This window comes from Hylaeus anthracinus, unplaced genomic scaffold, assembly GCF_026225885.1.
Source record: "Hylaeus anthracinus isolate JK02 unplaced genomic scaffold, UHH_iyHylAnth1.0_haploid 11989, whole genome shotgun sequence".
NCBI lineage: Eukaryota > Metazoa > Arthropoda > Insecta > Hymenoptera > Colletidae > Hylaeus > Hylaeus anthracinus.
The window spans coordinates 6,749,222-6,776,721 of record NW_026534337.1 but is presented as its reverse complement, the minus strand read 5'-3'; the positions used below and the strand labels follow the sequence as shown (position 1 = coordinate 6,776,721).

General features: G+C 39.9%; 1 protein-coding gene across 2 annotated transcripts in view; it reads right to left on the bottom strand.

The window, feature by feature from the left end:
• LOC128887751 (CD151 antigen-like) overlaps positions 1 to 27,500 on the bottom strand; it is a 104,391-nt gene that overhangs the window by 76,172 nt on the left and 719 nt on the right. The window lies entirely within an intron of this gene.

Here is a 27,500-nt window from a genome sequence, read left to right as displayed (position 1 = left end):
ATTCCGAGGAAACGAATACGAGTACTGGTTTTTCCTTTAGCGAAGTGTCTATATATATATCTTGAAGACGGAGTAAATTATTTTTTAGTCGTGACTAAATGTGTGTTGAAACGAAAATGGTACGGTACTTGGTTCACCAAGAAGCCATTTGGAAGAAATCGAAATAGATATCGCGTTAAAAGAAAAGCCTGAAGCATTTATTTTCTTGGATTTCATTTTCAAAGAATACTTCATTCCGAAGCAGATTAACTAAACACTTGGGTTCTCACGGAATTTCCAAACAGAGTTACGCGAGCTTCAACCAATTCCAGAGAAACATTGTTGCTAACACAAGCAATTATGGGCCGCGTACTCAAACAGGATAGTTAATATTTCGAATAGTGAACTACGTACACTAAACATTCGATGAAGGTACAATCGTGTTTAACACGGGTTGCATCGACAGTAATTTCCATGATATTCCATGTTTCTGCACACGGTATCACGGTTATAAATATCGAACGCTTGAGTGGAATTTGAACTTCGAGCCGATGAGTGGAAAACGTTGAACACCTAATAAAATACTTGTGATGAGTATACACATTCAAAGAAAAATGTAAGCGCGGCAATTCAAATTTTCCTGTGTTTGAATCCTCTTTGCCTCCTATGCAGGGAGTTACAGGATCTTAAGAGGGAATTTCGTCTCCGGACCGACGCAGGCTGAAGAGCAATAAGTCTACTCCATAGTCGTACATTTCGAACGGCATTTATAGGCTCACCCTGACGGTAAAATATGATCTATCGCCGATGGAGGGTTATGGGAGGGGCTGGCAGACTCGTCGAGTTATGTGCTTTGTCCAAGTAGGCCGCGGCCAAGAAATTTCGAGAGGCTCCACTCATAAGACACTTCAACTATTTCAAACAGACAGTAAGAACACCTCAAACTTCGACAAACGAACCGAAATAATCGAAGTATCTAGTCAACTTTTACTTTATTTTCAGTTTTAGTGGTGTTCCTTTCTCTCTGCTTCTAGAACAGATATTTAACGAAAATTTTGATCGAAGATTGAGGTCGTTCAACCGCAATGTTGACAGAACACATCGGAGCAAGAAAGCGACTTACTGTAGCGAATAGTCCACCTAAGTAATTTTGAACTTTCACCACGACTGTCGCTGTTTCGATGAAGAGCTTTTCTCAAACGACAATGTTCTATTGGGCAAACAATCGCTCCCCGCTTCAGGCTGTGCCACAGACAGAGCCTCGTCGATGTCGGTGGTTTCTATAGCAAACTTACCGCAAATACAAACAGCAGACGGTTCCTTTGACGTCTAAGCTACCCGAGAAAGAATTTTTAGCGCTGGATTATTGCGAAAAAGCTCAACTTTCGACGACTTTTAACTCCCCTGTACAAGGTTGAGACAGTGTCTAAAAAATACGTTTAATATGCCAGCTGGAACCATGAGAGCCAGCGGTGCTTCGAGGGAAACTTTCGTGGACCGTGTCCAATTTTTCTCGAGACGATACGTATCGTTGTACTTAAGCTAGCGACGTTTCTAAGGCTTTTAACCGATGCCACTCCGACTCCGACGAAAAAACCACAGAATATCGACCTAACCCCCGAGGCGCTTCTCTATCGATACCTTGCGCTAATCAAAACTCGTGCAAACTCACAGAATTCGTTTTGTTAGACTAGAAAAATACGCGTATCACGTCGACGTGAATTAAAAAATTGCGGTTTAATATACCTCGGAATATTATTTCTGAATATTCCACGTTATTTTAATTTCAGATTTTGAAATTCCTGTGAAGAAGACATACCGGAGAGCACAAGGACGACACATAAACTGTCGTAATGAACAATTATTTGGTAATTGGAATGGGAATAAGTGTGTAGAAATAAGTGAAAATAAATTTTGGAAATAAAATATTCACTCATCTCATAGACGACTGTCTAACACGACGCTTCAATCTGTGCGATTGACAACAGTTTGGTCTTTTCGGTACCGGCCGACGTTCGCCGCTCGCATTTATGCCGCAAGTTCGGTGATCAGGATAACAAGACCGCATGTTCCTCAGGACATGCGACGAGATCGCGTCGATCTCGAGACTGTTCCCGATGCCGCGGCTAAACTAAGTCAATTTTCAAAACTGACGCTAGATAATACAACCAGCGTCCACAATGCAAGCGGACACTCGAGCGCAATTTGGGCGGCCAACGTCAGGGAGATAACTACGTTACACGGGATTTCTAGGGTTCCCCGTTCGCCTTCAGAGTGGGAAATTTCAGCAGGGTAGCGCGAGCTGTCTCCGGGGAGCAATCCACTTACATAGCTAATACCCAGCGCCGTCAGCCCAACGTCGACAGGAAGGATTCTATTAACCTATGGTAGACCGACTTATCCGCTACCAAACCCAAGGATACACGTATGGAAAAGCCTTTTGGATCTCTATAGACACGCGACAAACGTTCTGTGATGCCCGGTTCAGTCCTATACTTCGATATCGTCGACAGGAGATACGGTTTCACTTAATATTGTTCAATTAAAGACCGATGTCCATGGAAAACAATAATTTATTATAAAATTCGACGTGCCGTTACGAACTAGTCTGCGCGCGGTAAAACTGATAACTAGACTGCGGACTTTATGCATTTATGATACAAGTTAATATGACAAATATATACAAAATATAACCAAAAGTTATATACACCCATGTAAAACGTAATATTAAATTATTATATTAATTAATAGATTATATTCAACATACATTATGTATATTTTTTATATGTTTTTTCATATTACTATACGTCATGAATGCATAAAATCCGCAGTCTACTGATAACTAACTGCTGGATGAAAAACTAGGGCCTTTTATGGATTTCGGAAACTGGACTTTGGGCTATGACTGGATCGCAAAGGAAGAAGAGTTTGGAAGCTGAAGGGTCGGGAATGAGTAATGGTGAAAGTTGTTGTTTTGGTTAAAGGAAAGATTTGGATAGGTCAGAAATGAGTAAGGGAAAATATTTACTGTGAGTGTATAACAGTTCGAATAGCTGCTCGAACGATGGACTCCCTCCGATCTATAGAGACGCTTTGTATTTGTGCAATTCGGGGGAGGATCAGAACGAACGCTTTTATTTTATGTGAGACATTTAATCCTTTGCACTAGAGAGGTGACTCTCAGTCACCACTAGATTCGACGCAGCAAATCTACCAGCAGTAATAATTAATTTTTTTGGATCTCAAAGTGTCAATAAAATGCTTAGCTTTCGTGGCAATAAAATGCTAAGAAAGCATCTCGAGTCCATGGTAGATGTCAGAGAAAAAATGCCACGAGTTGCCGCAAAGGGTTGAAACTGATAGAAATCTAAATAAAGGCTTGAGTTACGATAGTTATCAATTACTAGTCTGCAGATGTTCATACAAATTCATATGTTTACAGATTTAGATGAAGAATTGAGATTTAAATGATGGGTACACGTCATTTTCTGATCACTGTAACATTTATTTTATGTATTATGTTGTCCCAAAAGTTTCTTCCATTTCATTAATAAGTAATACATACACAATATTTTATGTCTAATGTTACATTATCGAATTGCGTACGATTCATTTTGCTCCATTACTGTTACAACGTTGACATCTAAGAAATTCGGTTGTGTATTTACAGACGACACTGCCACACAAAATAATTGAGTGCAAGTCACGGAAGAAACTTTTGGGACAACCTAATATTTTTGCATTCATGCACAACCTCAGCCATTTTCCCATATTTTCACTTGCCATAAATGCATCAACATCCACAGCCTAGCAAGTACTAATCCGAGTCAGACATATCTAAATCATACTTCAGTCTCTCGTTCAACTCTTATACGCACCCTTACTATTTTAAATCATCCCTACACTTAACCGTATCTGACCAAAGACTTGATTCGTCAGCTGCCAAAAGCATGTTTCAATGGACTGTTCAGGGCTTGTTTACGTTCATTTCGCAGATTTTGGTCCGGCAAGCCAGATAATCAGCGATTCGGTCAATTATCGCAGATTGCATGACGGATCCGCGAGCGAGACAACGCGCGGCTAACGGCGCTTCAATTGGCCTAATCGCAGTCACTTTGTCGGACAAGTCCCCGCCGGGCACCGACGTTCACGACCCGTTTATTAAATAAGAGCAAAGGCCACGGACCATTTGCGAAGTGGGACGAACGGATTAGATTTCCTGTTGCAATTCTACGCGCATACGTCCGCCTTCAACGACGAACAATGAATGCAACCGATGGAAATCGTTTCGCTGACCATTTGCGAGCGGGGCTACGTCCTTATTGGCCGTGTGATCGCGCGACGTACGTCGTCGCACAAGAAATTGTTAGCAACAATGACGATAACGTCGTGGGATCGAGGAATGGAGCTGCAATGTTATCTATTTTATCTGCAGAGGGGTTCGACGAACCCAGCGTTGGGTGGAGAAATTAACTCTGGGTCTTTTCAAGGTAAACTCAATGAGCCTGCTTCGCTTTTAACCCTTTGCACTCGAAGCCTTTTTTTCTGGTATCTACCAGAAACTCGAGATGCATTCTTAGCATTCTATTGGCAGGAATGCTAAGATTATATTGACTTCGAAAATGAGATCTCTAATTTGTGATTTGAGAATCAGGTCACCTTTGCCTCAACGACAATCATTTTATTGGCACTTCGAGGTCCAAAGAAGTTAAACCTAAAGAGAACCTAGTTGTGACTGAGAGTCACCTCTCGAGTGCAAAGGGTTAATTTTCCATCAGTCAAGCGTTCCAAAAAAGTGCATAATGTAGTTGTAAAATTGAGTGTCAAAGTAATATGTGTAAGTGATTCATTACTGCGAAGGTTGGCACGTTAATGTATCAAGATGAAAAGATTCTGTTTGAAATAGAGTTCTAAATAATCAAGTCTGAAGGCAAACAATTCATTTCTTCACCTGATAATTTTCAACTATGTACACTTTGTAATGACTAGATTGTGGGTGTTTATACGAATTCGTGTGTGTACATACACAGCCCAAAAACATAAATTGAACCATGTAAAAGTATAATTATGCAATTGTACACACTCTTATATATTTTGTTTGTATGTACCCTTCTCATAAATATATTAATACCCACAATCTAGCGATGATCATCAGGATGAGGCTTGTATCTATAAAGAAGTTCGTCAAGCTCGTCAAGGAAGAAAGAATAAAGAAAATTTCGTCAAGCAAGGAATCAAAATTTTATCCTTTGGGAACATAATTGAGAATAGATGCGACCTTCGAACCGAACTAACTAGAAGCAAATTTTCCCACATGGTGCGAGCCGTTCGACAAATTTTTCACCATAGCGGATCTCGTATCTCCTGCGGAGGAATCCTCGAAGGAGGCTGAAGGCCAATTGGAAGCCGTTTTCTACTCGTCCTGGGAGTCACGAGAACGAACGGTGACTAATAATACGTCGTGAGTCACGACGTGAACCGTGACATAACCTCGAATATCCTCGGTCCTCGACGTCTGCTTTCCTCGTCGTACCCCAGGCCCTTTTGCTTTCCCTTTCTCCCGCTCACCTACGCGATTTCTCGTCGATTCGCGCTTAGGCTACGTAAATTATTAGACCCGTGGCGCAGCTGGCTCCTCGACAACAAATAATCAGTCGTCGTTTCGCCTCTATCGGCCGCGTAGGCGGAAGCATCATTATCTCCCATTCGAATCGAAGGGATCGAACGTAGATCGCGCGGCCATAAACGCCAGGTCGAATAGTCTCTTTGTTTTTCGCGGGGATCTATGGGCGTGCACCTCGATAAAATTGTTTTCGAGGGGGGAAGAGTCGAATCGGTGGGAACGGAAAAGTTAACCTCCGGAGGGGAGAAGTAATGCCACGCTTCCGCTTGAGGACGTTTTAGGCCAATCAGTAAAGTACTTTTGTGTGACAAAAACACTAATAGCAAACCGATTGAGCAATTACATAAAAGGTGATGCGTAGATTAATAAGTACATGTTTTTCACCTCCAACTCTGTTCCCTTTTCTTGTTATAAACAATTTAACCAAAAAAATCATGATTTTTGTCGTTTTTTGCTTATAAATTTTAAACTAACGCAGCAATATCAATGCTTCACGGAGATAAAATGTAGATGATAAAAATACCTACAGAATGAGACCTTAAACGTCTGGATCGAATAATGAGAAACAGGGAAAAATTGAGAAAACCGGAAAATTCAGCGTTTTTTCACAGATTCACAACTCCGCCATTTTTGGAGCTGAAGCGCTGGCCTTTTGGGAATAGGTAGCGATTAATGTGTTCTTTATGTGTGCAAAAGACAGAGATTGTCGGATAATTAGTTTTCTCACCATCGCGATCTGAATTTTTCAGTGCGCTTTTTTCCAGCGAACCTGTATGCGTTACCGTAGAACCAATTTTTATTTTAAAAAAAGATTTTAATAGTTGATGTCATGTGCTACGAAATGTATATTTTGATTTTTCGATAAGATGTTTTAACGTATGAAAAAAACCCTTCTGTTTTAATTCTCTACCGACTGGCCTATTTATGTACTAATTTTGTCTAATGTCAATGTATATGTGAAAATTTGCTTTAAAAGCACCATTCGTGTTTTGCTTTAATAATGATATAGTAATTCTCCCCATATTTCATGAAAAAGTAGAGTATACAGTCAGTCTCATAAATATTCGTATCCTCTACGTCTACTAAAGAAGTTTGTCTAAATTAAATAATAGGTTCAATGTTTTCAGATAAATGTTTCATTATAAATATGTACAAACTTTATACTAGTATATATGTATATAATAAAAAATTTATTTGTAAATATCAAGCCTATCATTTAATTTAGACAAATTCCTTCAATAAACACAGAAAGTATTTATGGGATTGACTACATTTGAATCCTACGAGATCATTCGTATCTCCAAGAATTTTGTAGATTTTTCAATGAAAATTTTTGTTATATCTTAAAGCATATATCTCTCGAATAGAGAAACACTGCTCGCAACATACATTAACCGAGCATAGATGAAAATTCCTGAAGAAGCGCAACTTTTCTGCCTCGCGAAGTATCCCTAACCCTTTAACGTCTGCGGTAACAGGTATCATTCCCGAGCGAGCGGCACAAGAGCAACGAAAGATTCTTGTCGGCGTGGTTAGGCGACATTTTAACCTGGTATGTTGGCTCGTTACACTAATTAGAGACCGGGAAAGTCTCTCGTGGTATCTTCGATGCGTCGAGGACGAGCGTGAAAAGTTTATCTCGCGTGGCGCGGAACCGCGCGTCCGTCGATCCGCGTATCGAAATCGATCACTCGCGGTTTCTAGAGCGGAAATATTCTTTTCACTTGCTGGAGGGAAAAAACTGCGGGAATCGTCCTGCGAGCTACGGGAAAATCGTGAAACAAACGTCGACGATATGCGAGTCGCAAAGGCTCGTTGTCGCTCGAACGGAGCGCTGGAAAACTCTAAGAAAACACGGGGAAATCCTAAAGCGCTATTTAACAGACCATGTAGGTTTTAAAAAGTACAGAAGCTTTCCCGGTTTATACGAATCTCTGAATTTACACATCTTCGGAGTCTGCACACACTTTTAATCTTCCTACAGCTCCATCGTTATTCCTACATTAATAAATACGAATGATTTTTGGATAGACATATTTTACTAACTGTATTTTCCCAGGTAGTGGTCAATCTTAGAAATTTACAATGTACGAAGAATTTATAAAAATTCATGCACTTTGTACACTCGTGCATGAGTAATACACTCTATGAATTTATAAAAGACGAGTACCTGGCAATGTTACAAAACTTTGCCAACTATTACGTTTTATGAATAAATAATAAACATTCGAAGCTATGATGAAAATTTTGGTGTATTTCATAATCTCACAGCAGACACGAGTTATAAAGCTTCACAAAACACGTCAAAATGAACTGAAGCTAAAACTGCAAAAATAAAAAAATTACCCAACTCGGCTCACTTGTGCACCAAACGAGCATCCAGACGTTTGATGGTCGCGCAAAATAATTCGCGTGTCTATTCGAATTCAGCTCGAACGCGAAAAGAAAAAGATCGGGCAAGAAGTCCCTGTCCTAGTCCCACATGATGATCCAGTTACACAACACGTGTACCGAAGGAGCAGCTCGTGAGAGTAGCCGCGAAAGTAGCTCGTTAAAAGGCGGAATCACGTACGAGTAGCGGCGATTTTTATCACCGAGTCCACACTTCCATTCAGCGACTTAGCGTCCGATTCGTCGCGCGACTACAGCTCTTCGTCGCGTCGTCTACTAGGATCGTTTCTCGTCTTTCGCGCAAAGAGAAAACCGACTTAGTTTTGCCGTTTTCCGTTTATAGGCGCCCGGCTAGGTCGTTGGCTTCATTAGCTACGGCGAGGGCATATGTTAAATCCTAATTAGCCTCATTTGAACGGTCGCGATCACGATCTCTCCGGAGCGCGCACCTTTCCCCAAAGTCTGCTAACCGTGGTACGCGAGAGCCAGCATTTTCAAGAGGGTGAAGGTTCGTTTAGCCGAAATGTAGAAGAGATGTTATAACATTTTTTTGTTGTAAATAAAATATTAGATAGAGGATATAGTGGGATGGGCAGTTTTGGTAGTTCCTATTTCCATTTAAAAAAGGAGAAAGTATTGGGGTTCATTCATAAATAACTTCCGCTGCAGGTAAATAATCGTGCAAAATAAGTAATCGTGTTCTCGAGGAACATGATCGCTATTTTTAACCCCTTAACAACCCCTAGTAGATGCCAAAGTTTTGTAACGTTGCCAGGGACTCGTCTTTTATAAATTCATAGAGTGTATTACTCATGCATGAGTGTTCAATGTGCATGAATTTTCATAAAACCTCTTAACCCCTACAATTTACGTTCCAAAAGCTTGGGCCCAAAACGTAAACAAGATCGCCCAGCCTTCGAAACATTGTATGGTTCGGCAAACCGGACCTAAGTTGTATGTACCAATCGTGCGAGTCTTACACGTTGTATTTTTTTACACCAATCATTTTTTGGTTGTTTGTTCCAGCATTTATACACAACGAGGAAACCGTCCTCCCGTGAAGGCGTTTAAAAAAAAGTCAATCTTGAAGACTCGCTTTGTCGCCGTCATTTTGTACTAAAATTATAATACAATAATTTTTGTTTATACTTCAATATGTGTTAAATAAACCTTGCAAAAAGAAATCCTATTCCTTAGATACTCTCAAAATTAATTATCAAAGTTAGGCCTTCTTTTCAACCTCTAGAGTGGTGTTACTCCTTAACATTTTATCTACCGGGCTATTTAGAAACAGTTTTTAATTTAGAAAAGAATTAATCTAGGCCTGAACATTGTAAGTAGACAACCATCAACACAGTAAATAAATTCGAAAAGCTAAATACTGGAATTAAAAAGCCTATAAATAGGCTCCGGGTAAATAAAGTGTTAAGGGGTTAATTTTCCTGCCAAATAGGAACGAGTCGATAATCAATGGTTATACAATTGATTGAAATTCATTATGTTATAATGTCTACGGAAATAAATTGTAAGTTAAACCATAGAAGTTACTCGTGAATGAACCCAATATTTAATGCGTGAAGTTTCCAGGTCCCATAACTGAAATTCCTATTTCCATATAAAAACAGAGAATCTAATATTGGAACCCTCTGACCCCTACAGCTCAAAATTTGGATTCTGTCTCCACGTAAAAACGAAGAAATCATTCCTAATCTTTGAAACCTCCACTTCGCTCAAACGGAAAACGAGGTCGCTCGAGATCCCTTCAAGGGAACTTTTTCTTAATTCGATGTATCGAATTCGCCCTCGGGAGCAACGAAACCCTTCGTGTGCATGTATTTTGCAAACTTTTACGCAACCCCGTGGAACTTATTCCCGAATTTTCCCTAATTTGTAAGATTAAGTTTCCAGGAAGAAAGTTCGGCCCGACAGAAGCGACCTGCCAACTCGGCAAACGTCGCTGTATTTAATCTGCAACTTTGGATTTCTGTCGCTCGCGCCAAACTCGAATTTCAAGACGCGATAACGAAGAACGCCAAGTTTTCAACAGGGCTCTGCTTCTACCATTCATGCAACATTGAAAGAAATTTCTGCGACTGATTGTGATATTTCAAGAACAGAGATTGAGGCTTCGGTTGTGCCTAATAAAAATTGATAACCAAATAAAAGTAATACTGGAATTAATATTAATATAATATTAGGAGGTTGCATTGAAAGCCGCTGTTTATGTATACGTGGATTTTACTGCGAATACTGTAGACAGTGAGAGCCGTCTATTTTATGAGTTGTTAAAACCACATGAAACAGTCACCGCCGAACGTTATTGCCAACAATTGAAGCGTTTACGCGATAATTTGATAGAAAAACGACCATCGATTGCATCAAATCGCCGAAAAATGATCCTTCTCCACGATAATGATCGGCCTCGTGTTGCTAGAACTGTAAAAGAAACACTGACGGAATTCGAATGGGAGATTCTCCCTCGCCTAGCCTACTCTCCAGACCTAGTCCCGAGTGATTATCATTTGTTCAGATCGGTGCAACATGGTTTGGAAGACACACATTTCCGTAATTACGAAGAAGTTGAAAATTGGGTTGCTGAATAGATAAGCTCGAAAGATAAACCGTTCTTTTGTCGCGGAATTCAACTTTTGCCGGAAAAGTGGGAAAAAGTAGTAGCTTTTGAGAGCAAATATTTCGATTGATACTTTTATATACTTTACTATCGAAATATGTTGAGATCCGTATACGTATGTGATATATGTATAGATATATTAATACGTAGATCAACGAGTGTGGCGCTGTATGACACCTCGATACACCTATCGATCTAGCTCCCGTACTCTTACGCAGTTAATCATTCACGTGAGCACGGCGCATCTATCTCTTCTTCTGCTGTATAATAAAGATTATTATCTATTACAACTCTATCTAATTTTTCCTATAAACCTAACAAAATAAATGCTCAAAAAACACGAAGAACGGTGGTTTTCAATGCAACCTCCTAATAAAAATGAAGAATCATTTTTGTCTACGAAAATTCTTTTCTTTAAGGATGATGCCCTCGTCGAAAATTAATCTCTATCAAAGTTTTGCTCTCCGCCAAACTCGAACGCTCGAGAGAAATTTTATGGTAATTAACGACCGTCGTATTTCTTGTTTTCCTCTCTTGGCAACCACGCTCGTTCCAGCGTGCTCCTCTCATTGCTTTCATCGAGGCCCTCTTTTTTCGAATTTAGTTGAATTTTCAGTCGCGTCCCGTGACTGCTCGAATCGTCCTCCCACGGTTGTTCCGCTCTCGTCGTTGGGTTTCCTTGCTCATGTACCTGGAGATTATGGGACCTGTCTAAGGCCACCTCGAGCACGTAATTCTCTGTCCTTTCAGAGAAATCTCAGCAGGTTTTATTTCCAGGGCAGGTACGAATGCCCTCGCATAGCTTCTACAAGGGAATTGCAGCGACTCCCAACCCCCCAAGGATAAATTCCTTGGGAAAGTATCGTCTTCGTACCGCTCCGTAATCGTCATAAATAATACCGATATTCCCATAAAGACACAGGTGTCTGCTCTCTCCCTCCGACTTTAACCATTTTTCGAAAACGCTCCGAACGCCACTTGAAACGACTCGCTAAACAGATTCGCCCTCTCGCTCGATAGCGAAACAGTTTCCTCGGGCTCCACGCAGTCGAATCAAGCAGTTTACTCTGCTTGGAAAACGTTTTCGACTCTCTTTTCAACGAGCCTTCTGCTAAATAAAATGAAATGCGTTAATGAAAGTTCAAGCCTCGCTGCGCTACTCCCGAAGACCATTGCTACCTACGTTCCTCCCTGTATTTGAATTACTGGGTCAACTTTTCTTCCTAACTTTAATTTAAAACTTTCCTGAAATTTATTTTTCGTGATACGAAGCTTATTTTCATTTCTGCTTTTCACGGATTTAATAAGATAGTGTCGCGGTAGGAAGTTTTAGCGAGGTTTTGCTGTCCAGCTGGAGGAATTAATTCTGTGCCTTTCTAGAGTAAACTTACTATTTATTTGTAAAGGAAAGCATTCTTTTGAAAGTGAAGTTTGCCGAAAGTGGGATTATTTATTCATTCGGTCAAAACGGGGAAAAAGTCCGCTCCAAAGAAATTAGATCCAGCGAGAAAGTCCGAGTAATTGCGATAACTGTTTCGTCGTTGTACCATTACTAAAAGGGGACACCTGCTGGCGAAGAGAGTCGCGGCATAGAACTTAATTAATTAAACAGTTTCGCAATTCGTCTGTCCGTTCGTTAATTATTTTATATGAAAGTATCGAGTCACCTTCTGTTCCCAACGCCTTCGAAACTTTCGCGTTAAATTGTCTTCTCCATCGAGATCCGTATTCCTATCCACTTTACTGCACGGGATTTTACGCGACTCGCAATCGTCGATAACGTCTGTATCGCCCGAAAATAACGAAGCGATCGTTATCAAAAATAAAAAAAAAAAAGAGGCAGAGAGGAGAGTTTCAAAATGAAATGCGATTTCACATTCTGTGCGTTGATATTTATTGGATATTCGAGATGTAAATTCCTGGATCAAATTAATCGAAATTTCATATCGTCAGAATCATTCGGTCGTTTATTTATTCGGTTATTTATTTTTGGTATTTATTAAAAGCGAGGGAAAACATCACGAAAATCAAATAGAAGAGAGCATGGAAAAATTATCGAAAATTCGTGAAAAATCTAAGATGGGTTATGACGAAATTAATTAAGCTTTTGCAATAGGTGAGGCGAGTTAGTGATCTCTATTTATTAAGGTGCAAGGTCTTATAACTTGACTGTAACACCTAATGTACCAGTGTTAGGTTTGTTCACTCTTTACATTCATTTAATTCTTGCGATAAGTTACTTTGCATTTGCATTTGTTTGTATATTTCTCTTCGTCATTCTCTGGCATCCTTAATTCGGATGCCAGTAGTTTGTTTGAACCCCTCTAGTTCTTCTACAGCTCGGGTACCTCGGGATTGCTAATCCCGTACTGTAGCTACGATCACTAATCGGTAGACTGAGGATCTGTATGCATTCATAGGAAATTTGAATGCGAAATAAACACATCATGCAATGTTATAAAAAAATATTGAAAGTAAAGTTCATTTTATAATATTTCCAGAGTAAAATGAATTCCTACTTAGGTTCGATATTTCTAAATACAATTGCAAAGATTTTATGTTGCGTAAAGATCCATAGTCTAGTAATCAGACATAGCTACAGCCCCTGAGGACGAGAGTGAGGCCGCCACACTCAAGACTACAAAAACAATCCCCAACGATGGGGCAAGTTTCGGAACGATCTGAGGTCTCGGAACAGCTAACGTTGCAATTAATGTCGACAGGTCGAGATATTGTGACAACGACGGAAGAAAACAATAGGAAGCACGCGCGTCGGGCACATGTGGCACCGCCACATTCACGCGCCACCGGATTTGGCCATGTCGATGTACCCATTGCGTGCTAGCAATGAGTACGACGTCGCAGCATCCCTGACGAGAATACGATCACGCGAGCGTAAAACGCAACCGCACGCAAAATCAGGAATTTTCATTGGCAACGCGAATAATTGCTTACTATACATCCCTGGTAAATACCTACTAAAACCGAGGTACAGAGTTTTTGAAAAATGTACACGAATCTGCACGGGTAAATTATAGTGTATAGTTGCTCGAGGAACCTGCATCGCGTCGAGTATTCTAAGACACGAGAAGCTGAAGACCACTAACAGCAAGAAATGCTTTGGAAATAAGCAACCAATAGATAGATCTATTAAGAGAAGATAGTCCACTAGGATCTTAATTGACTCAACAAGAAAATAATCGACAATTCTTTGAATAGTACTGCCGATACTTCGATACGTCGAATAATCCACATATGTGTTCTACATGCAGCTAAGTTTTAAATATTTGACGAGGAAAACTCGTCCAAGCTCTCAACGTTACGTATGCAAAATTGATGCTTGTTTTCCGAAGAGGAAATACAAATGGAAACAGCCAACTAAATAAAAGACACCTAAACTAACGACTAACGGAGTAGAGGAACCGTATCTACGATAATCACATTCCTCGATCAATATTGAGATAGTCCAAGGCAAACAGAAATTGTTAGTAATGGATGGAAGGAAATTTTCGTCTCGCGCTTTGGTGCAATTTCCAAGAAGTTCCATGGACCGTGAGAAGCAGCCGTGAAATTCGGAATGGGTTGTTTTGGACGGATCAGTCCCAGGCTCATCAGCGTCTCGAAAGGTGCAAAGGCACGCGCCCACGCGTGTGCATGCCTACTAACAGACCGAGAATCTTCAATTCGAGTCCACAGAATTTTTCGGTCCCTTTAACCGCGGTGAAAGACCAGCGAAAAATGTCACGTACTTTCGTACGAATACAACTCGACAATTTACTGTCTCTTTAGGGTTGCCATAGGAAGAAAACAGTGCATGAAACACTCTATATTTACTTTTTTTCTGTTAAAAAAGAAATTATCAATCATTGATACATCCACGAATGGGAGTAATGGATACTCATCTCTGTCTTTCTGTATAGAGAATCGTGGAACAGATTTGGGTAAGAAAATAGAACGAATAGCTACAGGGAAATTGGTCTAAAATGTGCTGAATGGATAGATGGATGGATTAGGTTGTCCCAGTTTCTTACATTTTATTAATAAGTAATACTATATTATATTTAGACTGCGGATCTTTATGCATTTATAGGAAATTTGAATGTATAAGAAACTACAAAATGCAAACAATATGCAAAAATATAAAAAAAGATTGAAAGTAAAGTTCATGTTACGATATTTGCAGAATAAAATAAATTTCTATTTAGGTTCAATTTTTGTAGGCATGTTCGCGAAGATTTTATTTTGCATAAAGATCCGCAGTCTAATTATATTATATAATATTTTATGTCTAATGTTACGTTATTGAATTGCATACGATTCATTTTGCTTCATTACTATTACAACGTTAACATCTAAGAAATTAGGTTGTCTATTTATATAAACACTGCCACACAAAATAATTGAGTGCAAGTCACGGAAAAAACTTTTAGGACCACCTAATATTACTATTGTAGGTTTTCTGAAATTTATATTTGTTCGTGATATCCGAATAGAAGTGTTACCCATGGTTTCGCGAGGTTCTCCCGGTGAAAATGAGTCCAAACACGAATGGGATCGTGTCTAGACTCATGTTCATCTAACAAACCTCACTAATCCATCGATAATACTCTTGCAAAGATAGATCGATGAATGTAAAGATTGATATATTTATCTATTCAGGTACCAGTTCGCGATAACAAGTGGTGGGGATGACTCGTGTCGTTATATCGAGGGATGCTACACCATGCCACCCTGCTGTTCACTCGCCCTGAAGTTAGGTGATAACGAACACTCAAATTAAGAGACGAAGTCGCAGAGTTCCATTTGTACAGAATCTGGACTAAATAACGACCATCGCGCGACGGTATTCCATCGTTCGAATCCGAAACACCGTGCGAGTGGATTACGTCTCGCCGCGGATTTGCATCACGTTGGAGCGAGACGGAGCGAGCCGGTCGTTAAATAATTATTTTTAGAGGAACGATAAGCGTCGACCGGTTTACACCGCTCGTCGATGTCACATCTATCAAGCGAATCAATTACAACGGCGTTCCTTGTTTCCTCGTGAATGAGAGCGTGGCCTTTGCTTTCGTTTAGCGCGCCTACGCGCCGCCATGCGCTCTCCCCTCTACTCTGAATTATTCAGCGGAATTATTTATGAAGTTTTCGAGACTGAAAACGCCGAGAGCTTGCGAGTCGTTTCGCCTCGGCGAATGCTCGTCCTACCCTCGTCCTGCGTGTCGAGATTTCTTGCAAATTTCTTGCGTTTCACCTCGTCCTTCAAAAAAGGACGATTTCTCGGTTACTTATTCACGAATCGAATCGACTTATTACAAACGATAAGTGGGCGAATCTGCAAGGGCTCCCGGATGTCTCGATAAGAAAATAACACAAGGTAAAATCTCTCCGATGACGAAGAAAAATAAAAATTGCATGGATCGATATACCTGTTGCCCAACATTCGCGGTTAGGAATCAGCTTCGGGCAAACTTTTCACGCGAACTTCATTTAATATTCTCCTCCTCGTACAATTAATTTTAACTCGAGAGGGTTGGTTAATTACGGGAACTTCGGAGCACCTCATCGCCTTAAAACCGCTTCGATCGAACGAAATAAGTTTACCAAAGACCCCACGTTCAAAGTTGAGATGGGAGAGACGGCGAGGAACGCGGGTTGAGATCTCTTCTCTGAGAGAAGAAAAGGGAGCTCTTTTCGTCGCTTATGGAGGTAGCGGAATCCTGGTGGGCGAACAAGCATGAATACGCGCGAGGCTCGAGATACAGAGGTGCTGTGCCTCTCCATCAGCAAGCAAACACACTCCACGACAACACGACAGGAATGCTTGAAATAATTCTTTGATGTGCTATTCAATATGCTATTCAATATTATTGACAATGAATATTCGTAATTTTATTGAAGGGGAATACGAGGGTGCCCATGCGTAGAAATTTTTTGTTGGATTCCTGGGCCAAAATGGTAGATGACGTAGTAAAGTTAGAAGAAAATATAAATATTCTCCATCAATATGCTATTAAACATTATTGACAATGAATATTCGTAATTTTATTGAAGGGGAATGCGAGGGTGCCCATGCGTAGAAATTTTTTGTTGGATTCCTGGGCCAAAATAGTAGATGACGTAGTAAAGTTAGAAGAAAATATAAATATTCTCCATCAATATGATATTAAACATTATTGACAATGAATATTCGTAATTTTATTGAAGGGGAATACGAGGGTACCCTTGCGTAGAAGTTTTTTATATATATTTTTTATCTATAGTTATAAGAGAGTTTATTTCGATTTCTTCAGCGACAGTTACTAGGTTAAGGGTAAGGTCTCCATTACTCAAAGCAAGGAAATCTCTGAAAAGACAGTACAATTTTATCAAAGAGTGTAAACCTTATAAATAGAGTAATTACTAACCCTCTTCTTTGAAATCAAGTGATTTATTAAAAGAAGCAACCCCGTTTCATACGTCCCAAGCCTTAATCAGACCCCTTTTGGAGAATTGCCCCCTAAGAGGTCCTACTTCAAGAAGATAATTTTTGTTTCAACAGAACGATGAATAATTCCTCTTCAGACGTCGCTGACTGACATATTTACCTCTGTGCACTCGCTCGTTTCGGGCAACTACGCGAAAAAAGGCACGCAACTGTTGAAAAGGCGCCAGTTTCGTCGAGATTTTATTTTCGCGTTGCGACGAAACCCGACTTCTGGTTGCCCCGGCTTGAAAAGGAGCGTTTTAATTGGCGGCATAGGCAGAGGGAACTGGTCCGCTCGTTCGTGCGGCAAATTTGCATTCTGGGGAAAAAGGCGAGATGGAGAAAGGAGAGAGAGAGGCGAGTTAAGGGAGGAGGAACAGAGGGAGAAAGGGAAAGGAGCGCACGATCGTTGCTTTTTAAGGCAACGAGGGACTTTGGCGAATCGGGCGGGATTTAAGGCGAAACATTTCGCGGTCACGCTCGGTATAGAGACTTATTAACGTGATTAACGGACCAGAGCTCGCGGCTCGTCGCACGCTTCGTTTGATATTCGCTAAATGACAGGCTTAATGGTGGATGAACATCAACGTAATTGAATTAACAGATACACCGAGCCAAGAGAAAACCGCATCGTTGCTGAAAAATTAATATCGTTTCCCACGTTGACGCAGAGGGGTGGACGAACGGTGAACGAACGTGTACTCTATCAGCCAATATCGGCCATCGCGTCGGTTCGTTTAATGAATTTTCCCTATCGATTGCGGAATTACGGTCGTAACTAATCGATCGAATACGGATCCACTTTGGGAAGCTTGCTGCTGGCTGAGGAGTTGGGAGATGGGCAACGTTAATATACAGAATTCCGGATACATATTTCCAGTAATAAATGGAAGATAAATAAAATCTCACGGAGGAAAGAAAGAGAGAGGAGAAAATTCATTTTGTTTGGAGATAGTATACTCGCGGAACGGCTAAAATTAAATATTTAAGGGCTGAATTTATTAAATCCCAGATGTTCCTGCCGGAAATTGTGTTTATATTTAATAAAAAGCTACAAGAATATTATAGCATGATATATGAACATCCGAGGAAGGTGAAGGAAGATCATGGAAAGAAAAAATTACACTTCAAGGTGTGTTTCACATATTAATTTGAATAATAGAACAATAAGTGACATGAACGTATGAGATGACCATTCTCTCATTCATTCATTTATTTAGAGTGCGTAACTTATACAAAGTTATTGCACTTCTGCTTATTTATTACTAGTTTATTTCCATTCTTCTTATCACTGACTTACGTGACTCCTCCATTGTTTTAATACTGTTTGCAGTATTTCTTACTTTCCATCTATTGGGGTCCGCTGGCCCCCCTCTAGCTCGGGTACTTCGGAGTTGCTAAGCCCGTACTGTAGCTACAAACACCGCTACAGTCCCTGAGGGCTATGAGATGACTTAACGAAACTACTGCGTGAAAATTCTGCTATCTAAATACTTTTATCTCTCACCCTCTAATTAATTCCACTGCACCTAAACTATTGGAATAATATCATTTAGTTAACGCAAAAATACTGTATGTAAAATGCACTGTATATTAAACAAAAGGTTTTTGGCTCTGTCGCCAAAAATCGATAGGTCTTTAACTACATTCAAACCTGTGTATCTTTCATAATAAACGTATTGTAGGCTAGTTTCTGTTATTTTCTTCTTGTTAATTTTCAACAGTATTTTCTTGTCTATATTTTTCGTTTATAGTTAAATAAAGAACGTTCTTCCAAACTTTCATAAATAAATAAAATAAGAATTAAAAGTATTGATTGAGCGTTTATAGGATTCCATACTCCATTATAAACAAAAACGCCAAACTTCCTACGCTTGCGAAGGCTACCGACCTCTAAGGGTTAATATTCTGGTAAGCGAGCTTGGATCTCTGGAATGGCTCGTACGATCGATTCGATCAACGCACACCGCGATGGATGGGAAATTTATGTGCAACGCGCGACGTCCATCTGACGATGGTTTCGCGGTCTGTAAATCATTCGCGGTTCGCGGACAATCGTACACCGCCGTCGAAGCGCGAAAACGCGTGGCTTCGCACGTGCACGTGCCCGAACGTCGACCCACGCTCCTAACCTGTTTTAACCTGGCACCGCGCGAAGCTATCACGAACGCGCTTATTGCGCGCGATAATTTTTTATTATCTCTCGCGTGACTGCCTGCACACCATTGCGACGACCTTGCGCCCAAAAGACACGACGTAGTCCCTTCCTATGGGGGTCTCTCCTCACCTGTGCTTATCAAACCTCAGATAACCGCTTTATCGCGAGTGAAACGTGTTATCTCTCGGTAATATGAAATTTTTGGTTTTTTTGGTGACATAAAATTCACAATTTGCCGCTTCGTGACTCCATAGGCCCTACTATCCATGCCAGAGATGGACAAAACTCTAGACTTCGAATAAATCTGAAGTTTGCCGATATGTTTGTCTCGTTTCTTTAGAAAATTTTCAAAAGAAAACTTCAGATTTATTCGAAACCTAGGGTTTTGCCCATCACTGATCCATGTTGAATTCTGATAAATTTTCGCCTAGTTGCTAAGCTTATATTCCGACAGAAGTCACGTGCCACTCAATTCTTTGAAATACTAGCTGCAATGTTAGATTCCCCATAAAACGCAGAAACTTTCTAAAAGACAACAGAATGTTCTCAAAGAACATCTTCAGGAAATGATTTCAATATAAGTAAACAGGACTCCAAGAAGGATGTTCAAAGCTTGCTAGAAGACATTCTCGAGGTGGCGAAGTTTTCTCAAACTTTCGGTCGAGATTATGCATAACGTTTTAAACCATCTCGAGGTTTCACCCCTGACTCGGGACAGTTTAAACTTCAACCTCCCGAGGTGTTTTTGGTTTTAATGCTTTCGTCGAGGAGCCTGTCGCGTTTTCAGATCGTTTCTGACGGAGTATCCAAGCATTTGTCATCTAAATGGGCAACACTGACGGAAATGAATGGACGGTTCGGTTGGATTGGGTTTTCACGTCGCGTTTCCCAGTCTCGATTAAAATAGCGGACGCCGGTGCACTTTAATCGAATGTGTCGCGCGTTCGTTCGCAACAGGTAAAAAACAGTCGACGTTCCGAATGCTTCGCACCTTCGCGCGAGGTCGACGTGTTTATTGACCTTTGAATTTCGAAGACCAACCGCGAACCAGGTCGTTTTTCGCTCGGTCATCATCTGGCGAACGAACAATGGAGCGTTTACTCGCGCGTTCGATCGACTACAAAGAGTCAAATTGCAAGCAGACGTCGACTCTTTCATACCGCAATTCCCATCGCTGTTATATTAATTTTCATTACATGAAGAGATTTAAACTTAAATAATGTAATAACCTCCGCTCTAATAAACGCAAAACCAAAAGTCCATTCTTCGGGTATTTTCCGACTCAAAGACCCCAACGCAACTTGGTTATTCGTGATTACATTCTCATTGTAGTCCGTAGAATCGCTCCTTAAACTATTTACCAGAGGTAAACAGCCCGTTATACCCCAGCAACCTCTCATTCGTTGAAATTTTCCGTTTACTTTTCGACTTAGCGTGAATTTACAGAGGGAAGCTGCTAAAGCTTCGACTCATGGTTCGAACCTTAGAGCTATGACTCTATTATTATTATTATAAGAGCGTGGTGTCAATTTCCTAATTTGTATTCCACGAGTGCCTTATTTACACGCGTGTGCTGTTCCTACAACGAGCACTTTGAGAAGTGAAATTAAAACGCCATCGGCGTGCTGGCGCGGCGCGTACGTACCTATAGCAAACGATAACGGTGATAACGTAACACTCGACGCCCAGAATGGGAACATCCGTGCGTGTGCTCGCAGAAATCGTTAACCTATATGCATACGTAACATCATATCCCTTCGTGGCTCGTTCACGCAACGAGATACGTAATGCACACTTCCTTTGAGTACGCTCAAGAACCATGCTTACTACGGGAACCTAGCGAGAATCACTGAGACGCGAGAGTGCGATTATTTCGACGAAGAAGAATAGGGAATTGATCTCGAAAATTGAAAAGGTTTCAAACGTTTCAGAAATGAAGTCTTTAAAGATATGAAGAAGCTCGAGAAGGTGGATGCGAGGGACTACATATCCGAAACGTTTCGCATTTCATTTGGATAAGTCAGCGATGCTTGATGAGATGAAATTTTTTATTTCTCTTTGAAAATTCTTTACTAGTCCGTTGCAGGACCGTTGCATTGTTGGAATTAAATATTATTAACCCTTTGCACTCGAGGCCTTTTTTTTTAGCAGAGATGGGCAAAACCCTAGGCATCGAATAAATCTGAAGTTTGCCGATATGTTTGTCTCGTTTCCTTCTTTGGAAAATGTTCAAAAGAGGAAACGAGACAAATATATCAGCAAACTTCAGATTTAATTGAAGCCTAGGGTTTTGTCCATCACTGTTTTTTAGTATCTACCAGCAACTCGAGATGCTTTCTTAGCATTCTATTGCCACGAATGCTAAGTTTAGATTGACTTCGAAGATGAGATCTCTACTTTGAGATTTGAAAATCAGGTCAGCCATACTCCATCAACAATTATTTTATTCATACTTCGAGTTTCAATGAAACTAAATTTAACCCTTTGCACTCGAAGCCTTTTTTTCTGGTATTTGCCAGCAACTCGAGATGTTCCTTAGTATCCTATTGCCACGAATGCTAAGCTATCGAGATTTGAGAATCAGATCACCTTTACCCCACCGACAATCATTTTCTTGACATTTCGAGTTCCGAAGAAATTAAACCTAAAGAAACCTTATTACTGATAGATTTGCTGTGTGAAATCTAATGATGATTGAGAGTCACCTCTCGAGTGCAAAGGATTAACATCAACTGAACTACGTGCGTGAAAAGTTTTATTTCTTTTTTAACTTTGAAATCGTCAAATTTCCTTTCTAATCATTTTTCTTTCCTGCATTATTTTGTATGCATGAGTGAAGATCTTACGGATACCTTTATTCAGCATTGCTGTTCCAAATCAAGGCAACAACCATAGGCCCGCGTTAAGGGAGACACTGAAAGAGACCCCGAGTCCGTCGGGTTCGAGGAGCAGAGCTTTCAATTAATATTAAATTGAACGCGAAACAGTCGTCTTTAATTGTATGTATATTCAACGATTCTTGCCGACTAGTGACATACGACGCATGCATATTCAAGGTAGGAGACACTTGCGAGTGCGCCTCGGTAATTGGAGAACGTGCTGTAACCTCGAAACGTTGCAGCGGTGCCTATCGCTGACCGCCAATGACAACCGCGTACTCTTAATCCTAAATCGATAGCAGAAAGTGTGAACGCGCTGCAGAAAAGACAAGCTATTCCTCTTTCTTCTCGCACAAGGATTTCCTTATCGCGGCTGGATAATTTTTAAACGCTAAAGGGGACGTTCGACAGAAAAATTGCGCTCGATAACCGTGCTACATCTATTAAATAAATAAACTAAGCTCGTTTGGACAACATATGCCGCGACTAATCTAGACGAGACGAATCAAAACAAAGTTTCGTCAGAGACGAGATACAGCAAAAGTGCTGTTACAAAACCCGATTAAATGTCTTCAATTTATCCATGTATCGGGCGAAAAAGACGATCGATTCGCGGTAGCGATTTTCCCTTTGATCCACGTCGATCCTTATCGTAGGTTAAACAAATCGTGCGCGTGCGAAACGAAAATATTTGACCAGCCACGGATACCTTCTGTTTAACTTGTCGTGTTGCTCGAGAACGCGAGGGAATCGGGTGAAATATTACCATAGCTTGTGCAATCTAAACCCTCCATAAAGTGGCTTTGCGTTTCGCATGAAAAACGATAAGGGAATATTTTCGACATGTTCCCGTAAATGAGTCAGATTCCATCCCCGATCGTTCGAGCGCTCGATGGAAGGGTAAACAGATACGGATAGCACAAGCTTAACAGAGATATCGAATCTGATCCAAGGTTAGTTTCTAACCGAATGGTTCTGGTCGGTTTGGATAAAATTGGATTTTTATTAAGGAAACCTTTGAACCCTTTGGGAGAGTGTTAGGACCTTTTTTCGGTCTTGAAATTGTAACCTCTTCGAGGAAACACTGCGCAAATCGAAAGATACAAGTTCAAGGTATCGATAAATTTGAATTTTCTTTATCAGAAGACACAGTTTTCTTACTTTTCAATTTTTGTTAACTAACTGAGTTAGTTTAGGTTTTGAATTTTAACCTTTTCAAGAGAACACTATGCAAATCGGAAGATACAAGTTCAAAGTATTGATAAATTCGACTTTTCTCTATCAGAGGCCCTAATTTTCTCACTTCTCCATTCTTTTTTTAACTTATTTATCTTTTAATCGACTCCCAAACGCTCTCCATGTCCCACTTTGTTTATTGGTCGCACATTTAGCCTGAATTGCGTAGGAATCGTTATCATTGTTTCGTTGGTGTTCAAGTAAAGACTGAAGGCACGCTTTGAAGTAACTTCTTCCACAAATCGGGAGGCAACGAGCCGGGGAACAAATCAAAGCGGAAATATTCATGCGGTCGGTTCTCTCCGACCTCCGGCTGGTTTACTCGAATACGTAAGAAGGGAAAGAGAGTACTTGCCTTAAATCTTTCGACGGTGGTACTTTTAGTAACGAGAAAGCTACTTCAACCTTGGCCCCGCGCGCGATTCACTTAACTCTGCGTCGCGAAACCGCAGCTATCCATCAGGAATTCAAACTACCTTAGACACTGGATGGATCAGTGCCTCTCAAACTTCTACTCTCAACACGAACAAAATTCCTATCCAGATAAAACATTCGAACAACAAAATTTCTACCCCGAGTTGAGTATAAATTAAAATTTGGAAGACTTCAACCGTCTATGAGCAGAGTTCTTTTTTTCTATAGGTGAACTGAAAGTCATTTGCTTCGATATTTCGAGTTGACTGTGCTCCCAACCGTCATCAATATCGTAGTTGACTATCAGAGACGTTATATAATTAAGACGTGTATGTCATTCTGTGAGAAAACTAAAATTATTTGGTAAAATATCGATATTCGTGACCTGGAAGTCATACAAGCCCATAGAGGATTAATAAAACAACTAAAGAACGCTCTTATTAAAATTGTACAAAATATTTTGAAATATTTGAGACCCACTGATGGAAGGAACCCTAACGGAAAAAAGATGATTCGAGAACTCTCATCCATTACAATTTCCGCGAACGTAAACAGCGTTGAGTTGATGTAATAAAAAAGTTAATCACATCGAATTTCGATTTAATACTTTTTTAAAAAATATCGAACAGCTTCGAGCACTCGCAATCGGATTATTTCGACTAATATTTGAAACGAGATTGAGTTACGAAACAGTTTTCGAAATTGCTGTTATCTGATATAACGATACTTTATTTAATAACGTTATCGCAATTAAAAACTGGAGTGTTTATTCGGCGCGTTCTTTCAGGTGTTGATTCCGCGCGAAATTTCACCCGGCTCTGATTACGTATAAAGCAAACGCGTTCGACCAATTTAACTAAAAGCCTTGCTTCAATATGTTATGTTTCCCGTGATGTATATCCATTTGGAGAATTGAATAACAATGATTTCGAAACTTTGCGTTTACAATAATGTACAGCTTAAAGAAGCTACTATAACCTTTAGAGGGACGAATTGTAAATAAATTATTGTTTTGCTCCGATCGAATGCGCCCAAATCGAAGCAACCATTCTCTGCTATCTCACTTTAATACAGTAATGCGTATCAACTCCAAAAGGTATCGGAATTATAAGTACCGGTAATTTTTATATACAGTGGGTGTAGAATGTATTCGTACACCGATCGATTTCCCAAGAAACTTTTGTGTAAAATTGTAGTTTCTTAACTTTTTTTTTTATAATCAATGATATTTTACATATTCTCTGAAGTCTCTAAGATAGATATAGTCCAAACAACATTTACTAGTTAATATAATTTGTGAAATCAACAAAAAAAATGCGAAAAGTGGGTAAAAGTATAAAAGCAATAAGTATTTGTACGATTCTTATGACGAACCATTTACAGTAGAGTTTGTAACGTAGACACGTTAGTTTATTCCTCCGTACAAATTAGAAAACATCAAATTTCCAGTGAAGTACTTTTAAAAATGGCTCGAACAGAGAAATTGAAGAAGATCCCACTTCGAATAACTAATAATTTAGTTAATTTAACGCTTAGAATAGTTGCAATAATTATAAAATCGAAAGGAAATTCCACGAAGGAAGTATTATATACTTGTAAATTAATGTGAAATGCTTTTTTTGAACGAAGTTTTAAAAATTAAACAGTTGTACGAATACTTATAGCTTCAATATTTCTATCGATTAATTGTTTTTTCTTGTTAATTTCGCAACTTACATAAATATCTATTTTTTGTTTGTAATCTATCTATTCTAGAGATTTCCGAGAATATGTAGACTGTCATTGTTTATAAAAAATAAGTTAATAAATCACAATTTTACATAGTTTTTTTGGAAATTGATCGGTGTACGAATACTTTCTACATCCACTGTAAAACCAAACATAGACACATGTTTCAATATCGCTCGAAAGGTTAAAATAAAATTTGTCAGTTTGGGTAGACAGTTTAAGAATTATTCTTTTCGTACTGTACTTCGGATAAATAAATATGTCGACTAAAACGTGCTGCAGAGGGGCACAAAATATCTCATTAAACTACATTAGAATAACCGAATATACGCTAATTTTCATTTCGGTTCAGTTATTTGTGCTCGCGGGGAATAAACCGATTAAGAAACCGCAATATTCAGCCAAAAGTACCAGACTGCCCCCTTGAGTCTGACGTAGTCGAACGCCTCTGCTCGGTCGATAGCAGAACAAAAAACGGACGAGAATGAACCTCAAATTGTCTCTGGTACGGTAGCCGATATAACACGCTCATCTCGAGGGACGACCACGAAGAGAGCGTACGGTGTCGCACGTCGGATTTCTTGTCGAGTGACCCGTTCACTCGGATCTCCCTATTGCTCTCTTTTTCACCCCTCTTCCGAGAGATAGATCTCCGTCTCCCTCGTTCCTGTTGTCCTGTCCTACGCCTCCTTCGACAGCCTTTTACACGATGCTAACCGGTATGACCGGAAAGAACCGGCGGAATTCTTTCTATGACTGTCAAAACAAGTCCGCCGCGCGATTTAACGAACTCGTTATGCGCCGACTGTAATCGATCACGCGCGATTTATCTGCATTTCGTCGATCGAACGGTACGCGAGCCCCAGTAATCGCGACATTCGCGACACTAAGACTACTAGTTATGGACAAACCTCCCGAGACATACTATTTCGGTACAAATCCCGAGAAACGAATAATTTTTACTCGGCCGATCGACAGATATTTAAATCCGTATCGTAGAATTGAATTACGTTTCACTGGCATCGGTATGGACATTTATTGAAATACGAAGTAGGTTTGCTAGTATTTTTAGTCGAGTATTTCTAGTCAGTTGTTCGACAGAAATTTGAATCTGTATAATAGAATAGAATTATATTTCACTGGCATCTGTGTGGATATTTATTAAAGTACAAACTAGCAGACCTACTTTATATATTATATGCAAGTACCCATATTATTTATGAACTATACAATATCATATTCCTATTGCATTCCGTACCTATACCTAATTTTTCTATTTTGTGGACTCGATGAAATAAAAATGTTCACCGTTCACTTCCTCGAACCCAATAAAAGTATGACACGCGAACGAAATCGCCAACGCGAGAAACTCGTAAACAGTTCGCATTCTTCAGAACAATTCCAGGGCGGTGTCGACGCGTTTAACATTTTTTTCTACATAGCTTACAAGAATGAGAGTACGTGCTACGTATAACCGAGTCACTACGGTGCGAAATTTTTGTTTTTATGTTTGAATTGTACGCCCGAGCTCTGTACACCAACAGGCGCGGCAAGGTCGCGTGCCGCTTCACGCAACGATCAAAACAATGTCGTTGAAATGGAGCAGGAAATTATTGCACGCAAGTGCGAACAAAGTTCGTTTCATACAGAGACGAGCAAAATTTCATCCCGATATATGAACGAACACAACCTAGGGGCCACATGTTCGCGACGTTTATCCGATAAAACTGTTATTTAATTAGCTTTTTATTCGTCCAACGTGATGTATAGCTTTATTCCATGACGTTTTTATTTTCATTCGAACGTTAATTATATCAAAAGTTTAGTTGAACCTCGCCTGATTTCGCACGTATGAATCGAAAACTGAGCACTGTATACATGAATAGAGAAGTAAAAATCTACGTTATTCGACATTATCATATAAACGATACTTTTGCTCATCTCTGGTTTTTTGAAGCGTCTTAACACTTTACTTACTGGTAACATATTAATCGACT